The sequence below is a fragment of the Sorex fumeus genome, unplaced genomic scaffold (assembly GCF_029834395.1).
Source record: "Sorex fumeus unplaced genomic scaffold, SorFum_2.1 ptg000024l, whole genome shotgun sequence".
NCBI classification, from domain to species: domain Eukaryota; kingdom Metazoa; phylum Chordata; class Mammalia; order Eulipotyphla; family Soricidae; genus Sorex; species Sorex fumeus.
Genome location: NW_026606081.1, coordinates 4,139,008 through 4,160,876, shown reverse-complemented (window position 1 = coordinate 4,160,876; position 21,869 = coordinate 4,139,008). Strand labels below are relative to the sequence as shown.

The following is a 21,869-nucleotide window of genomic DNA, read 5'->3' as shown; positions in this document are numbered from 1 at the left end:
GTCAGCTGCGTGCAAGGCAAACGCCCTACCCGCTGTGCTAGCGCCCTAGCCCCTAAGATACTTTTATTGCTGTGGTTGTTACTGTAGCCACACGCAACGGATCACCAGGCTTTGTTTCAATTAAATGATAAGATGCTCCTTTAAAAACCAAAAGTAAGACTTACCCACATTTACTAATCAATCCCCTGTGTCCCCGTTCTATGGCATAAAGGGGGGAACCCGACTCCACGGGAGTTCCAATTAATGTCTCTCTAGTGATTTGCATGTCATTGACCCGGATAGACCCGAATCTCTGTCTTGGAAGGGGTTTTTTCCTGACTTATTTGCACGTACGGTCCTGCCTGAGATGACAAAAGCTGCTCGCAGAAGCGTTAGGACTGAGCACTTGAACCGTCGTGAAATATTCAGGAGGGTCACAGAAGCCCCCCTCCTCAAAAAACGATGAGTTTGATGCAAAGAAATTATTAACCAGCTGAGCGGTGCGCTGCACAGGACCGGCCAGGCTGGCCGTCTGCGTCTGTCTCTTGGCCGTTGCTATGACGACGAAAAGCCAGGGGAACCCAATGAGCGAGCTGCAGCGGTGCAGAGAGGACCAGCCATTTTCCGTATGGGAGACAGGGTGGCATGTTCTGCAATTTTCTTGGCTGTGCTCTGAGCAGACGCCAGCGACGAGCAAGTCGGCAGACGATGATTACAGCCCAGCGCGGGTGCAAGCTGTCGTTTGCACAAGCCGTTGACTGCTGCTCCTGGGAGCTGATCTGAGAAGCTGGGATGCAGAGCGATAACGCTGCATATCTGCTCTCAGGCAGCGGAAAGGGTCTTGCCTGCAAGCCTCCCCCGCAACGCTATCTCGCCAGCTCTCTAGCTGCTCAGCCTGAACGGTAGAGACCCCCGACGCAGGTGCGACCGTCTGCCGAGCCAGGTCCCATGCGTGGCGGCTGCCTCTGGGCGGCGGGTCTGTGAAAGCAGGTGTGTGCTCAGATGGGCGCGGGCTGGAACGCAGGCGGACGCTCTCGGGTGTACCTGCCTCCTGTGGACAGATTGTTGGCTCCGAGAGCCTCTGCCTGACACTGAGGCCGGTGGAGAAGGCGGGCTTGGTGTTTCCCTCTTGACGGACAGAGGTAAGGGTTCTTGTCTTTCTTTCTTCTTTCTTTCTTTCTTTCTTTCTTTCTTTCTTTCTTTCTTTCTTTCTTTCTCTTTCTTTCTTTCTCTTTCTTCCTTCCTTTCTTTCTTTCTTCCTTCCTTCCTTCCTTTCTTCCTTTCTTTCTTTCTTTCTTTCTTTCTTTCTTTCTTTCTTTCTTTCTTTCTCTCTCTCCCTTTCTCTCTTTCCTCTTCTTCCTCTCCCTTCCTTCCTTCCTTCCTTCCTTCCTTCCTTTCTTTCATCTCTTTTCTCTCTCCCTTTCTCTCTTTCCTCTTCTTCCTCTCCCTTCCTTCCTTCCTTCCTTCCTTCCTTCCTTCCTTCCTTCCTCCCTTCCTTCCTTCCTTCCTTCCTTCCCTCCTCCTTCCTTCCTTCCTTTCTTTCTTTCTTTCTTTCTTTCTTTCATCTCTTTTCTCTCTCCCTTTCTCTCTTTCCTCTTCTTCCTCTTCCTTCCTTCCTTCCTTCCTTCCTTCCTTTCTTTCATCTCTTTTCTCTCTCCCTTTCTCTCTTTCCTCTTCTTCCTCTCCCTTCCTTCCTTCCTTCCTTTCTTTCTTTCTTTCTTTCTTTCTTTCATCTCTTTTCTCTCTCCCTTTCTCTCTTTCCTCTTCTTCCTCTCCCTTCCTTCCTTCCTTCCTTCCTTCCTTCCTTCCTTTCTTTCTTTCATCTCTTTTCTCTCTCCCTTTCTCTCTTTCCTCTTCTTCCTCTCCCTCCCTTCCTTCCTTCCTTCCTTCCTTCCTTCCTTCCTTTCTTTCTTTCTATGCATAGTGTAACGACTTAGAGCAGAACTTAATGAACAGCTTTGTAGTCACTGTGTCATCTGGATTTACCAGGAAAACACACACTGCCTTCACACAGTGTCAAACGCAATTGTTTCCGTGCATTTAGGTTCGAGAAAGGCTTTGCAAAAATCATGACTAATGGACTTTGGGGGTTGGGACAAATGTTTACCTCTTTAGAAACGTAAGTTTGTCGTGGTGGACAGTTCTCCTATCCAATGGCTTTTCTCCTTTAAAAACAAGGGATTCTTCTGAGAACTGATTAAGAGAATGACCTGGAAAGCCACAACGCATTGTGAGGCGTTTCCTTTGAAACCTCAGAGAAAATGCATTTCACACTCCACACACACCTCTGTGTCCTATTAAATGAAGGACTCCCGGGTCTCCACCTAGATCTAAGAGCCTCTGGATTTTGCACTTGCTTGTTCTGAACTGAGTCTTGGTGTGCCGTTGGATTTGGTGCAGGGCAGTTAGTTATAAAGCCAATAATGTAGGTGCTGGAAGCAGCTCCCGCGTCTGCCCTGCGTCCCCTGCACGCCGCCTTAGCCCTGAGCACAACACCCCCATTGTGCGCCCCTGGCTGGGAATCCAGGGAAAGAAAGGAGGTGGAATCTGCATTGACTTCAGGCACGGCTGTCGTGTGTGATGGTGAAACTTTTTTTTGTAGTCCAGTTTTTCTCACAGGCAGATTGTGATCAGAGAGAGGGAAACCCCAAATATCTGAACATTCCCTGAAAAACGTGCACTAAGATTGTAGCAGTTTGCTGTCAGTTCCTGTGAGGGAAGAGCACGTTGGATTTGGAATTGTGGTAGGGATGGGCTATTGAGTTGTTGTGTTTTGTTTCAATTTTTAGTCTCTTTGAAAAAAAAACAAAACAAAAAACCTGTTACTGTGCATTAAGATTGGTCAAGAAAATAAAAAAAAAAAAAACCCTGGCAGGAAATAACCAGAAAACGATGACATTTTATGGCAGCAAAATTTCAGCTGTCCCCAAGTCATTTCTATGGTGGGTTCTCCAAAAAGATGAGATTATTTACAATGCCGTTGAAAAGTTAAGTAAAAAATGATTTTGTTAAAAACTTTGTATCAAAACCATTATGACGCTACTGATAGTGAATGAATGTACCTTGAACTAAAAATAAAAAAAAAAACTAGTGTCTCAGATCTACTTTTAAAAACATAAAGTTTGCTATATTTCCTTCAAAATAATGTGGGTAATGGGAGAACTAATTTTTTTATTTTAACTAAATAACAGAATTTTATGGTTTTGGTTTGGGGGCCACTCCTGGTGGTATTTGAGGTTTACTCCTGGCACTGTACTCAGAGGTCATTCCTGGGACTGCCAAGGGAACAGAAACAGGACCAGAATCAAATAAGGGTCAACCTCATACAAGGCAAGCCCTGATGCCCTGTGCAGTCCCTGCAGCCCTGCTACTGTGATTTTTATCACTACTTGCGATCAGGCATTGCCTCTGTCACAGATTCAGCAGATAGAGCCATGGCAATAGGTTTTCAGATTATACAGTTGGGAAGGCGATAACTTGTGTTCTAAATGTCACCAGTGTTCAAGACATAATAAGGCAGACTGAGCACTCAGCCTAGAGAATCATGCGTAAGCATTTTGTAATACTAGCAGGTGGAAATATACTTGTGTGCCTGAGACATTATATAGGAGAAAATAGGGAAGCTATGGCACTGTACTTATTTTTCACTCAAAGGAAAGCTGCATGAACAGACTTAGTTTGGAGTCAAAGCTCTCTAAGTAAAAGTATCAGCTCAGAAAAGTGACTCTATTGCCACGTTAATCCTGTCAGAGCTTTTCCTTGTAAGAAAAAAAAAAAAAAACAAAGAATTAACCAAGAGAAAGGCCCCATCAAGTTTTCCTTCAATGGGAGCATTTAAAAGAACAAGGTGTAGCAATAGTTGGTTGTGGTCGTTTTTGTGGGGCATCATTTGGCCTTACTCGTGGAAAGACCAACACAAGCTCAAGATCTGTGTCATTTGTTCCCGCATGAATAACCTTTTAAGATGTGTTACGAAAGAACAGCATTCGAAGTCCACTTTTTGTGCAACACTATTATTTGTTTAGCAACTTAAAAAAAAAACAAAGAATGCAGAGATATAAGCCCTGTCTTTCCAAACTTTGCTCTTGACTTCTGTCTATATTTAGCACCTTATTTTATAACACTTCCCAATGTGCCTATTAACAATATTACCTACTTTGTAATTTCCCAAACACACCGTGCCAAATTTTTGCAAAGTCAATCTCCTATAGTAGTCAGTTTTTTTTTTCTTTCTCTCCTGCACCAACATCAACCTGCCATCAAATCCCAGCTAGAAAAATCTCACTACTCGCTTCTTCACTGTCTCCTTTGCTACATCTGAATTTTATGTCTTTAGTCCCGACTAGATCTGACTACTGTGTCATAATGCACAGGTCACTATTCATGACTTCTAGAAGCTGACCTCAGATATCAAGCTGATAACCTTAGACTTCACTATTTTCTTTTAAATTATTACAAACAAATTAGATCTTGTTCTGTTATCTTTTGCTTATACTGCCTTTTCTTTAAAACAAAAGGAAAACTCAATATTTTAAAACTGTAATGAATTTTTAACTTTCTTGATATAAAAATATCAAGATTATTTTTATACAAGTTATATATACCTTATGATATACCCAAGTTTGCTGAGGAAAATTTTTACAGCATATCAATGTTAAAAATCGTTTAAAAGGCTCAGGATCTAAAAGATGCTGCTTTTTAATTTGTAGCTCATAACATTTTCAAGGGAAAATAAGTATAGTAAGTGTTCTTCTAGAAATTCATTCTGAAGTCAGACACATTTAAAACAGTGTTAAATAGCTGATTATTTTAATGAAGATTCTTATGGAACAGTTTTTCTATAGTGAAGGCAGAAGAAAGTCATGAATGAAAAGAGAGAACACTTTAAATGAAATCTACAACCACAGGATTTCTTTTAATTAAAAAAAAACACAAAAACATCATTTGAAGCATTGCTTGTAATCACTATTTACACTATACTCTCCTACAATTTGAGTTCTTAGATAAGAATGAAAATATTCCTTTAGCATTGCACCTCATACAGACATGTTTGGTTATAGACATCTCACCTATTTTCTATAGTGATAGACTTTAAACATTATTGTTTAAATAATGATAAATTTGTATTCTTTTATACAAAGAGTGTTTTAGTGCCCTAGTAAAATAACAATGCTTCAAGATATTCATGTTGAAAGCAAAAGTTATAATTAAAATCACATGAATTTCTATACATAATGTACCAAATATCAGAAATTTTAAAATAATCAAAAGTTTGAAATCAGAAAGCAAATTATTTAAAAGCAGCATTTTCACATTATTACTACAGCACTAAATTTTAGAATAAAATAAAGGTCAACTCTTAATTACTATTGTGGCCTTCAAACCAAAACCTAATGTTTTCCAAAGTGCCGCCTCACCCAAGTGTGAGGGAGATCCTGGAACCGTTCAGGGGGCAATAGTAGACTCCTTTGAAATTTGGGGTATGGGGGGCACTTTCTGTTTATTTGCATTAAAAAGATACATTTCCAGAGAGGCATTGTGTAATTTTTTTTTTTCTGACAAGAGCAGTAGACCACCTAAGTCTGGGATCTCCTACTAAATCAACATGGTCTTGAGATTAGTTATAAAAATATCTTTAAAACTATAACAAAAGTTGCTCATTTGTTTTAACTAACAAAACCAAAATAGCCACCTTTTTAAGCAAGTGATATGATTCACTTAAATATTTTTTGGTTTTAACAAAAGCATAGGAAGCCTTCTCAACATGCCTAGGTTGATATTAACAGGACCCAGGCAAAAACGGCTGATTCATGTCAAAGTATTAAAGTATATATACAAGTTTAATACACCCCACCATCACCGAAGTGCAAAATGGTTTATTTTGTGTATTATCAAGATGCGTTCCCAGCTCTTGATTTCCACTTTCTGGGCTAAAGTTAACAAAGGAGAAGAGATGATAACAACTTCACTTCGACTCCTTCTCATGCTGTGTCATCTGTCAGTTTGGGCCCTTTCAGAAACAAATACACTTAGTAGTTGCAGTATATGTGTGACATCCTGTGGGGATAAATAACTTAAAATAAATTGCTCTCTCAATATCTACTTTGGGACATTTACATAGCATATCATTATTGGCTTCAGATAAAAAAAAAAAAACATTTCAGTCACTTAACTGTTCCGGAACTGTGTGATTAGACTGTGTTGTTGATATATCTGGAGCATAGGCATAAACCTGTTTAGGAAAAAGGAAGTCAGAAAAGCTTCAGCAGCAGTGGCCCAAGGACTCGAAGAGGTACAGGTTGTTTGGGTAGAACAAAAAGCACCAGAGGAAAAACTCAACTTTCTTTAAAGGTAAAAGGTAAAGGCCCTCCCGTTGATCGTCGATTTGCTCGAGCGGGCCCAGTAACGTCTCCATTGGAGACTTTGTTGTTACTGTGTCTGGCATATCGAATACTCTCGGTAGCTTGCCGGGCTCTCCGAGAGGGGCGGAGGAATCGAACTCGGGTCGGCCATGTTGGCTGCGTGCAAGGCGAACGCCCTACCCGCTGTGCTATCGCTCCAGCCCACTGGAGCCATAGCACAACTTTCTTTAAAATAGCAAAAAGACTGGAAACACTCAGCAGAGTTCTTTATACTAAATTAGTGATAAACTAACACAGTTGTTAGAGAAAACACTGCTTGAATTTAGAGGAGGGGGGAAATGATCATTTACAAAATTTTCTATTTTTTGAAAAAAATCTAACAACCTAGGGAAAGAGTAAACATTTTTTTAGAAAAATACTGTTATTTTTAAAAAAGGAAATACACGTTTCCCTGGTGAGAACCACTGTATTTTGACAATTATATAAAGCAAGAATATAACCAGAAATGTAAAGTTTAAATGAAACTAACTTATCATGTAGTGAATATTTCAGATAGCAAAAATACTAATTTCTATTCTTAACATTCTTAAGACCTCTGCTGATTACCACACCCAATCTAGCAATAGGAACAACTCTAAAGAGTTAAGTTTTTCCCCTTTCTATGGACGCAAGAAAGGTTTAAACTTAGGGTTGCAAAATTATTTACTTTAAGGCTATAGTTAACAGAGAATTCAAGGCTATATTTAAGACTTTAAGAAAGATAAAGGTATCAATCTAAGAGATCTTTTCAAGCTAAGAACAGTAAGTTCTGGAAGACTTTAACAGGTCAAAGTTTCTGCTTCTGATTAAACTTAGGCAAACAATGAAAGCTTCCTATAATTAGCTTTTGATAAATTACAGGAGGTTATTTCAATTCATTTAGTGCAAAATATATTGTAAATAATATAATGTAGCACTGTAGCACTGTCCTCCCATTGTTCATCGATTTGCTTCAGCGGGCCCAGTAACGTCTCCGTTGTGAGACTTGTTACTGTGTTTGGCATATCGAATACATCACGGGGAGCTTGCCAGGTTTTCCATGCGGGCGAGATACTCTCAGTGGCTTGCCAGGCTCTCCCAGAGGGGCGGAGGAATCGAACTCGGGTCGGCCCTGTCGGCCACATGCAAAGCAAATGCCCTACATGCTGTATTAGTCCCAGTCCACAGTCCACCCGTTGTTCATCGATTTGCTCGAGCGGGCCCAGTAACGTCTCCATTGTGAGACTTGTTACTGTGTTTGGCATATTGAATATGTCACGGGTAGATTGCCAGGCTTTGCCATGTGGGCGAGATACTCTTGGTAGCTTGCCGGGCTCTCTGAGAGGGCCAGAGGAATCAAACCCGGGTTGACCAAGTCGGCCACGTGCAAGGCAAACGCCCTACCCGCTGTGCTATTGCTCCAGCCCCTGTTTTGTTTCTTGAGCCTACAGTGCTCAGGGCTTACTCCTGCTCTGCTTTCAGGAATCACAATTGGCTGTGCTTGGGGAACCGTATGGGAGGGGGGCATCCAGGTCGGACCTGGGTTGGCCATGTGCAGGAGAAGAGGCCTCCCCTCTGCCCTCTCTGGCCATGCCTCCGGGCACTCCTCCTCTTCATTCCACTGCTGTCCACATCCCACAGAGAGAGACCGTTGTCAGTCCCTCTGAGACCTCACTCAGCGCAAGATTCTCCAGTTCCATCCACACCATAGCAAATTACACAGTTCTATCATTTCCTACGGCCACGGGGTGTTCGTTATGTGTATGGACCAGTTTTCCTTACCCACTCAGTTGTTCTCAGACCACCTGGGTCTTTCCAGATTCTGACTATTGCAGCCTTGAATGTGAGCATGCAGGTATCAGGTTTCTGGGCCTTAGAGGTAGACGCAGAAAAGTGGAATTGCTGGGTTATATGGGATCTCGGTTCAGAGATGTTTGAGAAATTTCCATATTTTCTCTGAAGAGATTGGACCAAGCAACATCGCTACCGGCGGTGGCTGAGGGTCCCTTTCCCCCAGCTGTGTATCTAACCAAGAAGTGGAATTTCTAAGTGTGGGTGCGAAGACCCCGCCAAAGAGGGCCAACATAATGTAAATAATAATAAATTATTGTTGTTTACTGTTAGATAACATTGGGTCCTTGCTCCTCCTGCAGGGAGCTTGGGTTTATTGAGTACTCCCACAGCAGTGCTCCTGGGGCACTCTTAATCCTATATTGCTTTTCTCTTTCCTTTATGTCCTTTGCAAAGTTTAGCAATGTGCTTCTTTTATAGACACAGGAAAATAGTTGATGCTATGCTTTGTATCATGGGAGTTAATTGACTCCTGGACATCCATCATATTCACCTGACTTAAGCCTCAGTTGTCCTTACTTCCTAACAGCTCCAAAAGGAGGGTCCAGCAAGGGACAAGGATTGACCCAGACCAAGCTGTAAGCTTCTCTGGCATCAAAAAGGGACAAGCTAAGTGCCATAAGAAGTATATTAAGCGACGAGCATGGTCATGGAAAAAACTCTGTCATGAGCCAAAAGGAAGTAATTGAATAAGGACCCTGCTGGGGTTAGGAAAGATTAACCTGGCCTGAGGATTGTAGCCTGGGATATAGAGTGAGATGTCTCCAGGAAGAGCTAACCTTTAAGCTTAATATATCTCTTACCGTGTTCATACAAAATGACTATAAATACTAGTATCTTATCACTGTCACTGTCATCCTGTTGTTTGTCAATTGCCTCGAGCAGGCCCCAGTAATGTCTCCTTTGTCCTAACCCTGAGATTTTAAAAAGTGCCACATTCGAGGCTCTGTCAGGGTCAGGAGAATGAGATCCATCATTGTTACTGGTTTTTGGCATATTGAATACGTCATGGGGAGTTTGCCAGACTCTGCCATGTGAGTAGGATACTTTTGGTAGCCTACCAGGTTCTCCAGAGTAAGAACTAGATAAGAAGATGTTGCTCGGCCACAAATGCAGCCACATGCTTCCGGGAGCAGGATTTTATAGTCTCTGGGTCTTGGCCGTTGATGGGATTACATGGGCACCTGGGGCAGTTGGTGGGTGTAATGCGTACATACTGGAAGGTGGGGGATCAGAATGGGAGAGGCCCCAGTCCCAATCCGAGCAGGCTTGGAGACCTATGCCCCAGGTCCCGCACACCTGGGTTCCTCTGCCTGTTCCTTCATGTGTGAGGCTCATCCAAATGTGTGGAGAGTGGTCTTAAGCTTGGCTGTGGCTGGAACCGGAGGTCTTCAGCTGCCGGGGCTCTGCCCAGGTGTGGAGGGAAACTCAACTCACCCTCCTCCAAGGGGTCCGGGTGAGGACAGCCAGGCGGGAGGCAGGAGACTCTATCTCTGTATCTTATATGATTGTTTAAATGGATTATTAGCTGAGGAAAGGAGAAAGCAATATTCCCTCAGGCGATCTCACTCTTGACTAGATCTCCTAGTCATCTAGAGGGCTGAACCCTCAGAGGAACTAGGGAGGCTGTTCTCAGCCACCAAACACATGTGTCATGCACCCACGCTCTTTGAACTCACAGTTTACAATTAATACATTTATGTTAGATCCTGTCCTAATGATATGTATATGTGTGTGTGTTATATGATATGAATTCCTTTGATTGGAGTAATATGTTTCAAGTGTGCATGCTTTAAAAATCACTGTACAATTACTTCGTTGAGTTAACAACCAAAAGTTCACCTATTATCTTTTGATGAAGTATCTGTGACTTAAAAGTATTAGAAGCCTTTTAAGAATATTTTAAATGGAATTTTCCAGAAATATGTGATGCGATTTTAAATTATCTCTTACATAGGAATGAACAATACATTTACATTTAAGCAACAAATCAGATGGATATATATATATATTCCTATATACATAATTTCCATCCCTCTCAAAGAGCCCAGCAAGCTACCAAGAATATCCTGCCCACACAGCAGAGCCTGGCAAGCTACCCGTGGTGTCTTCAATATGCCAAAAACAGTAACAATAACGGGTCTCATTCTCCTAACCCTGAAAGAACCTCCAACACCACAGAGTTGGGAAGGACGAGAGGAGAGGCTGTTAAAATCTCAGGGCTAGGAGGAATGGAGACATTACTGGCGCCCATTCAAGCAAATCTGTGAACAACCGGATGACAGTGCTGCAGTGCTACAGTTCTTATTAAATATTCTCCTTATGGGGGCTGGAGTAATAGCACAGCAGGTAGGGCGTTTGCCTTGCACGTGGGCAACCCGGGTTCAATTCCCCAGCATCCCATATGGTCCCCTGAACACCGCCAGGAGTGATTCCTGAGTGCAAAGCCAGGAGTAACCCCTGTGCATCGCTGGGTGTGACCCAAAAAGCCAAAAAAAAAAAAATTCTCCTTATACATTCTCCAAGGCCATGCTGGGACCACTCTCCACACACTTGGATGAGCCTCACGCATAAAAGAACTGGCAGAGGAACCCAGGTGTGTGGGACCCGGGGCTGAGATCTCCAAGCCTGCACGGTTTGGGACTGGACCTGCCAGTAGCTAGACAGTTACACCCACCAATTGCCGTGTAACCCCAACAACGGCCAGGATCCAGAGATTATCACACTCAGCTCCCGGAAGCATCTTATCATCTCATTCCTACTTTGGACAAACTGGCAGGCTACCGAATGTAACCTGCCCACACGGCAGAGTCTGGCAAACTCCCCGTGGCGTACCCAATATGCCAAATACCAGTAACAATGATGGGTCTCATTCTCCTAACCCTGAAAGAGCCTTGAATATGGCACTTTTTTAAAAAAAAAAACTCAGGGCTAGGACGAAGGAGACGTTACTAGGGCCTGCTCGAGGCAATCGACGAACAACAGGATGGTCATGATCGTGATCGTGATACATATAATTTCAGTACCTTCATTTTAATTCATTTATTGTTCATTTTAATAACTTTAAGATTTTTTAAATCTTTTCGGACCAGAGCAAACTTCATGCAGTCATAGTCTTTCATTTCTCATTGTACCTCATCACCTTCTCCTGTGTTTGGACAAGGACCAATGAGAAACGGCCCGAATAGGTTGTTTATCAAATGTCAACAACTAAAATTCACACCAAAGAGTTAGGATCAAAGTAATATAAACATGTGATTCCATTTAACATTATCACACAAAGGTTAATTCACTCATGCATCCATCAATATTGTTTTGTTACAGATTTTTCATAGATAAACTTTTTTGGCCTTTTTTGTTTGGGTTTGGTTTGGGTTTGGAGGCCGTACCAGCCATTACTCCTAGCTGTGCCCACTGGATTCACTCCTGGTAGGCTTGAGGGATTCTGGGGATCAAACTCAGGTCAGCTGTGTCCTAAGCAGGAAGGACCCTAACTGCTATACTATCACTCCAGGCCCCTAGGTATGCTTTTTGTGCAAAATGCTATCAGAACAACATTCTCAAGTCATCGGACATCTCTGCAAAAGAAATCAGACACAACCAAAAATTATGTGACTCATTTACCCCAGTATAGACTTTTCCCCCAGAATATAATCTAATTTAATTGTATGTGAGCTATCTCTGGCAATCAACAGAATAACTATAATGTGGGGAAAGATAGTATCTCCTTTGCCAGAAAACCTCTTACTCATTTATTGAAAATTTTTCTCTTTCAGGAAAAAAAAATTTAGGACAATGATTCATGTAACCTGTAATATATCCTCAACTCTTTGGCACTGATTTACCGAGAAATATGGCTTTTTGTAATATGTAATTTGAAAACTGATTATATACCTGACTTTTCTTCTGCCATATACTTTTATAACTTTATGAGACTAGTGTGATTGATTTATGTTATATTTAGTATTATCTTATCCTTAAGTTTAAAATTTTTTCTTCTGAAGAGCACAAAGTATATTAAATCAATTTTTAGATTTATTGGCAACAGAGAGGAATTCCATCACCTTTGTTCTATAAATAAAAGAAAATAATAATAAAAGCCATAAATAATCTAGTTTGAAAATCCCCTTCCCTGTGGCCCCATGTTCCAAATGTCCTCTCAGTTCCTTATAATCCAAAGTTTTCTGATAAAATAATCTACATTTTCTATGTGTTATTATGCAATTATATAAATGTTATAGTTGTTCGCCTTACAAGCGGCCAACATGGCCGACCCGAGTTCGATTCCTCCGCCCCTCTCGGAGAGCCCGGCAAGCTACCGAGAGTATTGGATATGCCAGACACAGTAACAACAAAGTCTCCAATGGAGACGTTTACTGGGCCCGCTCGAGCAAATCGACGATCAACGGGAGGGCCTTTACCTTTACCTTTACCTTATAGTTATTTTGACTCCTAAATGTTATAGTTATTTTGGCTTCCTTTGGAATGGATTGGGAAAACACCCTCAAAATTCTGGTTTACATATTTTAGCACAGATATTTAACTTTGCAACTGGCAAGAACTAGAAGATTATGATTGCAAAATTAAGTTTCCTAAGAAATGTTTTATGCTTGACTACCTCATTTTCAGTCTTTCAATCATTTTGATGTTCTGATTCTAACCCAGCTGATGAATAAGTATGCTGTGTTTACATGATTCAGAGAAAATCTGTGAGGAGGGAAAGAGAGAAGTATAACAATTAAGACTTAGAAGGGCCTTGGTTCTCCAAGTATTTGTAATTGGAAGGGTCATCCACCAAAAAGAATCTTTGATTTCAGTTGAAGTTAGAAAAAGTGTTGATGTCAACGTAAATATTATGATTTCCCACCAAAACTAAATCATTTTCAAGAATTTGTACTTTATTTAAGCCTCTCAGAATGTGGTTGGTTTTTATCTGGCGACCAGAAAAGAATGGCCCCTTCTTGACTGATATTTAGGAATGCCACTTTCTAAAAGGTCATATGATTAATCGGTCTTGCATTCCTTTGGGAAAATAAAATCAGAATTTTATCTGGCATGTATAATGGCAAGTGACAAACAACTTAAGACTATTATCAAACTACATATGCTCAAAAAAACACAGCACAAGATAGATGAGTTCCTATCTGTCAACTAAACTAGAATATTTGCGGTCACATTTTATCACCAATGGTCTTGACCATACTCTGACAATTTTTCTGACTCTCTTCTTTTCCAGCCGTCTTTGTATTATTATTTCAATTGTGGGTATGTTAATATAAGTTATTCAATCATATCTTTTCTTTTCTGACAGTAAAAAATAGTTCAGATAAGGGAGGTAGAGAATGAGAAATATGCTTAGTTCTACGTACAATTTGAGGAAAGATTAGACTAAATAGAGCTATTGTAATTTTTATTGACTATTAAAAATAATGTTGACTTTTCAAATCACTTATTTTCTTATTGCATATATTGTATATATACAATCTCATTCTTACTTTGGACAAACTGGAGGGCTACTGAATGTAACCTGCCCACACCGCAGAGTCTGGCAAACTCCCCGTGGCGTACCCAATATGCCAAATACCAGTAACAATGATGGGTCTCATTCTCCTAACCCTGAAAGAGCCTTGAATATGGCACTTTTAAAAAAATCTCAGGGTTAGGATGAAGAAGACATTACTGGGACCTGCTCGAGGCAATCGACGAACAACAGAATGGTTGTGATCATAATATATTGTATATATCAAATACCGACTATATATTTATAGTGAAAGAAGAGATGCTAAGAATCAGCATATTTTTATTAAAATTGTTTTTTATTTGAAGAAAGAAATACAAAAAGAATACAAGTTTCTATAACTGAAAGTTAAAATGATAAAATGATACGAGAGAGATGTGATCAGTGAATTGTCTATTTCTTCAAAAATTCTCACAGAAGTAGCTTTTAAACAATGTAAATGTAGAAACTCTGTAGTGTTATAAGAGAGAAAGTTCAAGAACATCCTGATAATTAGTTCAGGAAGGAAAATTTTATAAAGAATCAGAAAAGACGACTTAGAGGAATGGTACTTGAATTAGATTTTGACTGTGATGTAATTTTGGAAAAATGCATTTTATAGGCATTAAGAATTGTTTTACTCAAGTATCATTTATTTAGAATGCACTGACCGCATAAATTGCTCAAGCTGCACTACCACCCTCTGAGGTACATATGATTATCACCAATTTACACAGAACACAAAGAAGAAATTGGGGCTCAATAGAAGACTTGCCAGATTTTATTTTATGAATTGCTGACTTAAGGAAGCACTTAATTCTAGTGCAGAGGGAAAGATACATCAACATTTTAAGAAGAGATTGAATATATATTTTCTCCTCCACCAGGGGTTAGGGGTTTGGGGCCTCACTTGGATATGCTCAAGGCTTACTCCCAGCTCTGCTCTTAGGGATCACTCCTGGTAGTTTTCAGGAGACCACAGGCAGTGCCAGGGATAGAACCTGGTTGGCCTCATGCAATGCAAGTGGCTTACCCCCTGTACTATCTCTTCATCCCCCAATAAGGTGTAGAAACAACAGGCACAACTAGAAAGTAAATGAAGGATTCTCCCTCTGGGACAGAAGAAAGGAAAATAGAGGGAGGGAGAGAAAATATATGTGTGATTGTAAAAAGTTTAGCCTATTTATAGCCTTGGAGAAAATTTACAAAAGGAGGGAAGGAAGTTTCTGGATGAAATAAGGCTGCTTTAGGAGCGAGATGCCAAAGAAAGCAGCTAGAAGAGAAGAAACTCAAGGACACAAGAATCAAAGGGAGGGGGAGAGAGGGAGACCTTGGGTGAACTAGAGGGAATTGAGTAATTGGAGTCAATTGTGAGCTAGGAGAAACGTTAAAGAAGCTCTTACGGGACAATCTTCTCATGCCAGAATATAGGTAAGGTCCAGGCTTGCATGTGAAGTGCAGTAGCACTGGAGCACTGTCCTCCAAAGGTCATCGATTTGCTCAAGCAGACCCAGTAGCATCTCCATTGTGAGTCTTGTTGTTACTGTGTTTGGCATATTGAATACATCACAGGGAACTTGCCAGGCTTTGCCGTGCAGGCGAGATACTCTTGGTGGCTTGCCGGGCTCTCCGAGAGGTGGAGTGCTGTAGAGGAATGAAACCCTAGGCAGCTTTGGCTTATCCATAGTGGTCAAACCTAAGTCCCCAAAGATGAAGTAAAGCCTATGGAACTAGACTCAGGAATGAGGGTGTAACATGAAGAGGATTATGTCACATGTCCTCCACCTTGAAGCCCTGCTTCTAAATGTCTTAAAAGCACAGAAAAAAAATTTTTAAAAAATATATATAAATGTCCATGACTTTGACAAATGGAAGTAAAATTTCTTTGGCTAACTCTTTTTGGTAATAGCTACATTCCTTCATAGGCTGGGGGGAGGGCCTGAAGGGGAGGCAGGGGATAAATAGTGTTTCCAAGTATAGATTTTGAGCTACTACATTGTGGAGTAGAAGGCCAAAGTGCAAAACTTCCCTGCATCGTGGTTTCCTCATCTGAAATGAGCATTAATACATGTATTTGGTAGTGCACAAAGCATAATAGAGAAGCTTCCATAAACTCCAACCACTGCTATACTGTTATTGTTTCTAGTTCACAAATTAGAAGATTATTGGAAGAGTCTCTTAATTCCTGCACTACGTTGCTCTGAGTCCTCCTGAGTCTTCTAATGTCATACATACTGAGATTCAAAGGGCCCTATTATCGCTGCTCTTCGATGAATATATAATTACCTCTACTGCACTGTCTGTAGCACTGTCCTCCCATTGTTCATCGATTTGCTCGAGAGGGCCCAGTAACGTCTCCATTGTAAGACTTGTTGTTACTGTGTTTGGCATATTGAATATTTACGGGTAGCTTGCCAGGCTTTGCCGTGTGGGCAAGATACTCTCTCTGGCTTGCCGGGATCTCCGAGAGGGGTAGAGGAATTGAACCTGGATCAGTTCAATTCCTGAACCACGGCCAGTCACGCACAAGGCAAACACCCTATAGCTATGCTATCGCTCCAGCCCATTACCTCTACTATAGGTAAAATAGAAGTAAAATAGAAGACAGTGGATTGCAGAGGGACTCTATAATACTCATGCAGCCACTCATCAATTGATGGTGCTGAAAGTAAGAAATTCAAGGGAACGTGGTAACTGGGTAGGTGGTGATGTTTTTAACTATAATGGGAATGAAGAACTTTTTTTGGCTGATTTTTAATATGGGGAAGATATTTAGACATGCAGTCCACTTTTGTGAGCTATAATGCCTAGTATACAATTGGAAATACTTTTCTCACTATTAGAAAGGTGAATTCTGGAGCAATGTAGGACTTCAATAGTGCCAAATTGAAGATAAGCATGGATTGAAGGACATATGTTGCTTGAGAATATTTTGCATCAATTAATGTATTATTACCTCATTTAATTTTATTATCTCTATGAAAATTTTTTTGTCTGATTATGGCTGGAGCGATAGCACAGCGGGTAGGGCGTTCGCCTTACAAGCGGCCAACATGGCCGACCCGAGTTCGATTCCTCCGCCCCTCTCGGAGAGCCCGGCAAGCTACCGAGAGTATTCGATATGCCAGACACAGTAACAACAAAGTCTCCAATGGAGACGTTACTGGGCCCGCTCGAGCAAATCGACGATCAACGGGAGGGCCTTTACCTTTACCTACCTTACCTATAGCCCATTTCATTAATAGAAGATTATAATGATGTGGTATTTTTAAGCCACTCTGCAGAAAAAGAATTATATTTCTTATTATTTAGCTTTGGATTTGGAGGCCATAGTCTTTGGTGTGCAGAGGTACACATGGCGCTGTCCCAGGGAGTAACTTCTGGAGATGCTCAGAGAACCATATGCATATATAGTACCAGGGATTAAGCTTGAATCAATCATATACCAGGCAAGTGCCTTATGCTCTGTGCTGTCTCTCCAGTAGAGTATGTGGGGCCTCCTCCCAACTTTGCGCTTGAGGGATCATAAAGTGCTGGGGATTGAACCCAGGTGGGCTGCATTTAGCTCCAATACTATCTCTCTGGAAAGATCCACATTTAAAAAAAAAAAAATATATATATATGTTTTTTCCTTTTTCCTCCTTTAAATATGTTTGCCAAGTACCCTTGTATAAAAATGTTTAAACAAACTTCACCAGTTTTACCATTTATGTCAGAGACAAAACTTAAAAGCAAATAATAAATTTCTATTTAATAAATTTCTATTTAAAAAATTTCTGAATGCTCTAACTGTAATTATAGAAAAAAATAAAAATTAACACTCATTATTAAAGCTGACATATTAGGCCAACTTTAGTTACTTAACAGAATTTGATATTGAACAAAAATTCTTTATAGCCTATCAGTTTAATTTTCCTGAGAAAAAGGGTAATAAGGATTGAAAAGATAAATTATGTCAAGGAGTTTGATGAGAATGAAATGAATTTTGTATATTAAGTATATAGAGTAAGATGCAGAATTTAGAAGATGCTCAAGAAATATTAGCAAGTACTCTCATTATTTTTCTATAAAAGCATTAAATAAAGAGACAAGGCCTGTGCACCTTTGTTTCTCCAGGCTCTGTAGATTCATTGGTGATTAGGAGAGCTTTGACTCTTGAGGATTGATGAGTCTTTGGGGAAGAGGGAGGGAAGCTAATGATCACACAGCATCACGGGTAAGTCAGGCGAGTAAGCATTCAGAGACAAGAGAGAAAACCATCTGCCTGGGTAATTTCAGGTGTTTGTGAGGGAGAAGGAGAGAATGCCTTGTGCCAACAAATGAGGCAAGAAAAAAACACTGGTACGTAGGCATCTGCCTGGAGGGGCAGCACTGTGGGACTAAGAAAAGAACCAGGCAAGTGTAGAGTGAGTGTGAGGACTATGCTGTCACATGTACTTGGGGTGCATTTCCAAAACGAATTTCTAAATCAGTATTTGGGAACACTTGGCCTCTTTGGACCTCTCCTCAATAGTTAGAACAGAGATAATAACACTCCCCTCTGAGACTTATCATTAGAATTAAATGAGAGTATTGTCAGTGATTGGTCTACTCTAATTACGGCCACGGCCCTGTGAAACGCAGAATAGCTTTATCACCAATATCAGAGAGTTGCATCTTGCTCAGTAGTTTGGTTTGATTCTTTGGAAATAAGAACCACCAGCATTTCCTGAAGTGGGGGAGAGTAAGGTTCGTGTTCCCCTTGTCTTTTTTAACTTACGTGTATAAAATTATACATATGTATATATAACCATAACAGTACACCAAACTAAACAGAACAAGTAATTGTTGTGAGAGACAGTTTTATTCACTCAGGCAAGAGAAAACCAGGGTGTCTAAAAGTCATGGGTCCAGGAGGAAAGAGGAAAAGATTTCTTCAGTCAAGACTTACTGTGTGTAGTCACTGCTCAGAGGAATGCGTCTACAGCAGAGCCAGCTAAGCAATGGTAGAAAGAGGTGGCCCCTGGCTCATTTCATACAGAAATAGAAAATATCTGTCAGCACCAAACCACACAGTATATGGCTTTGGTTTGGTTTGGCTTTTTGTTTGTTTGGTTAGTTGGGGTGTTTTTCTTGTTTGTTTTTGGTTTGGGGGTCACACCCAGCAATGCTCAGGATTACTCCTGACTCTGTACTCAGGAATCACTTCTGGCAGAGCTCAGAGATCAAATCCAGCTCAGCTGCATGCTAAGCAAATGCCCCACCCACTGTATGATTGCTCCTACCCACAAAGTGTACATTAACAGTGGTTAATTCTTCCTTCTCTTTAACTTACAGAAGCATACAAAATCATTTGTTTTCAGAAAGAAAGCGTTTATGTCAAAACATGGTTGCCTCACATTTCTTTCTTTCTTCTTTTTATTTCCTTGACACAAGTGACCAATGCCAGGCCCATGAGATTCATTCCTGGTCCGATGCTTTCCCCCTACAACTTCTAGATCCTTCACAGTCCAGGATTACAAAAATCTGTCCTGCTTGTTCTAAATTCTGCTAAAATATCGTTGTTTTCACTAAGGCAGTATAATTCATTTTCTTCTTTATAAATCATGACTATTTTTTTAATAGGCGATTCTAATTCAGTGAGCTAGTGCATGGATAGGATGTTCAAAGTGCAGAAAATCTATTTTGCTTGTGGTGAAGCTACAAATGAGGAAGTGTTGGGGGCCTCGAGAATTAATGGACATTTGCCTTGGAATGTGCTGAGGCCTCCCTGACCTAGGACAGAATGAACTAAAGCGCCTCGACTTTAAGAACGCATTGTAAGGATTGACAGTTCCTGCATTTGGTTGGAATGCAGAATGCCAGATACGGAAAGAAAGTAAAACTGGAAGAGCAGACCAGAACCACATTGTGGCATCACTGTAACTAAGTTAGAAAAGAAGCCACTGAAAGGATTCAAGGAGGAAAGGTCTTGTTTCCAAATTTCCAAAACAAAATATTAACTCTAGATAAACAAAACTGGGGCAAAACTAAGTTGAAGGAGTCCACATAGGTGGATAATGTAATCACAGGACAAAGGAAGGATAAAAATCTACAACAGGAGAAAGTAGAAGTTGGGAGAGAACAGAGAATCAATAGTACAGAGAATCAATAGTATTCCGTTTCACTTGGAGGTATAGTTTGAATTCAGAATTCCTTTCTTGGGAAATTAAGATGTGGAAAAGGCAGTGAAATGTGCTTGAGGCATTTTGAGGTGTTTAATGCAAGAAACTTTGTAAGTGGAATGATTTGAAACATGATTCACTGACTTTGGGGTCAGATCTTGTGGTGCTCTAATCATCAAGGAGATGCAGATCTGATCAACAATGAGATATCACCTCACACCACAGGAACTGACACACATCCAAAAGAACAAGAGCAACTAGTACTGGCATGGACGTGGAGAGAAAGTTGGGAAGGCCAACTAGTCCAGCCTTGTTGGAAAATAATATGGACATTTCTCAAAAAACTAGAAATTGAGCTCTCATTTGACCCAGCATTACCGCTTCTGGGAATACCCTGGGGGCCCAAAATCATACAGCAGAAATACCATCTAGTCACTATAGCCAGAATCTGAAAATACCTAAGCCTGAGAACAGACAGATAAATCTGAAAAAACAATCTGAGCCTGAGAACAGAGAGATAAAGAAACCATGGCACATCTACACAATGGAATACTATGCAGCTGTTAGGAAAAATGAAGTCTTGAAATTTGCCTATAAATGGATGGACATGGAGAATATCATGATTAATGAAATGAGTCAGAAAGAGAGGGACAGATATAGAATGACTCCATTAATTTGTGATATATATACATATACATATATATATTAGAAGACTAATATCCATGGCTAGAAAAAACAGAGGCTAGAAGGACAGGTCAATAGTTGGAACTAACCACAAGTGTGCAGGGCGGGGGGGGGGGGGGCTGAATGTTGGTAAGATAGAGAAGAAATCAGTATGACAATAATAGCTGGGAATGATCACACTGGACAGATCTGAATCTTAAAAGTAGGTAAAGGGATATTCTTAATAACCTTTCAGCATCAATGCAAAACAGATCTTGTGGTACTTAGGGCTACTCCCAGCTCTGTGCTCAGGCCCACATTCTGCCAAGAATTAAACCTGACTCTTTTTTTTTTTATTACTGAATCACCGTGAGATACACTCAAAAAGCTTTAATGTTTGAGTTTCAGTCGTACAATGATTGAACACCCATCCCTCCACCAGTGGACATTTTTCACCACCAATGTCTCCTGTACCTCCCCCATCCCACACATCCCCCTGCCTCTGTGGCAAATAATTTCCCCCATAATCTTTCTCTACTTTTGGGAATTATGAAAACCTGACTCTCATGCAAAGCATACACCTTAGCATATTGAACCATCATTCTGGCCCTAAAGCATGATTTTTTAAAAAGGATCTATACTTTATACATATATATATATATATATCACTCTGTCACTCTGTCCTCCCGTTGTTCATTAATTTGCTCAAGCAGGCCCAGTAACATCTCCATTTTGAGACTATATATATATATATATATATACACATATATATATATCCACAATGGATATATATCCACAATGTTCTGAAGCATGACTTTTTAAAAATGATCTATAATATATATATTTATATATATATTCACAATGGAATGGGCTGGAGTGATAGCACAGTGGGTAGTGTTTGCCTTGCACACGGCCGACTTGCTGGGTTCGATTCCTCCACCCCTCTCAGAGAGCCTGGCAAGCTACTGAGAGTATCTCACCTGCACAGCAAAGCCTGGCAAGCTACCTCTGGCATATTCGATATGCCAAACACAGTAACAACAAGTCTCACAATGGAGACATTACTGGGCTCGCTCGAGCAAATCAATGAATGGGAGGGCAGGACAAGACAGGATCCACAATGGAATATTACTCAGCACTTTCCTTCGAAAGATCAGACCTCGTCATTATGTACTAAATGGTAGAGGATGGCAGGACATGAGTCATCACTGAGTACTGAACCAGGAGTGAGGCTAGAACACAGCCTAATATAGCCCCAAAACCAAAATAAGAGTTCTGACCCAGCAGAATAAAAATATTTGGTTTTTAAAAAAAAAAGCAAACCTTCCCACTTTTGTCTGATGTATTCCAAATAAT

At 40.6% G+C, this 21,869-nt stretch overlaps 1 protein-coding gene across 7 annotated transcripts in view; it reads left to right on the top strand.

The window, feature by feature from the left end:
- Positions 1 to 879: 879 nt before the first annotated feature.
- SORBS2 (sorbin and SH3 domain containing 2) overlaps positions 880 to 21,869 on the top strand; it is a 220,478-nt gene continuing 199,488 nt past the window's right edge. The window contains exon 1 of one of the 7 annotated variants that reach the window (XM_056114283.1): positions 880 to 1,121. The gene's annotated coding sequence lies outside the window, so the exon portion shown is untranslated. The remainder of the gene's footprint in view (positions 1,122 to 21,869) is intronic. The other 6 variants (XM_056114284.1, XM_056114288.1, XM_056114285.1 and 3 more) reach the window with 6 other exon arrangements.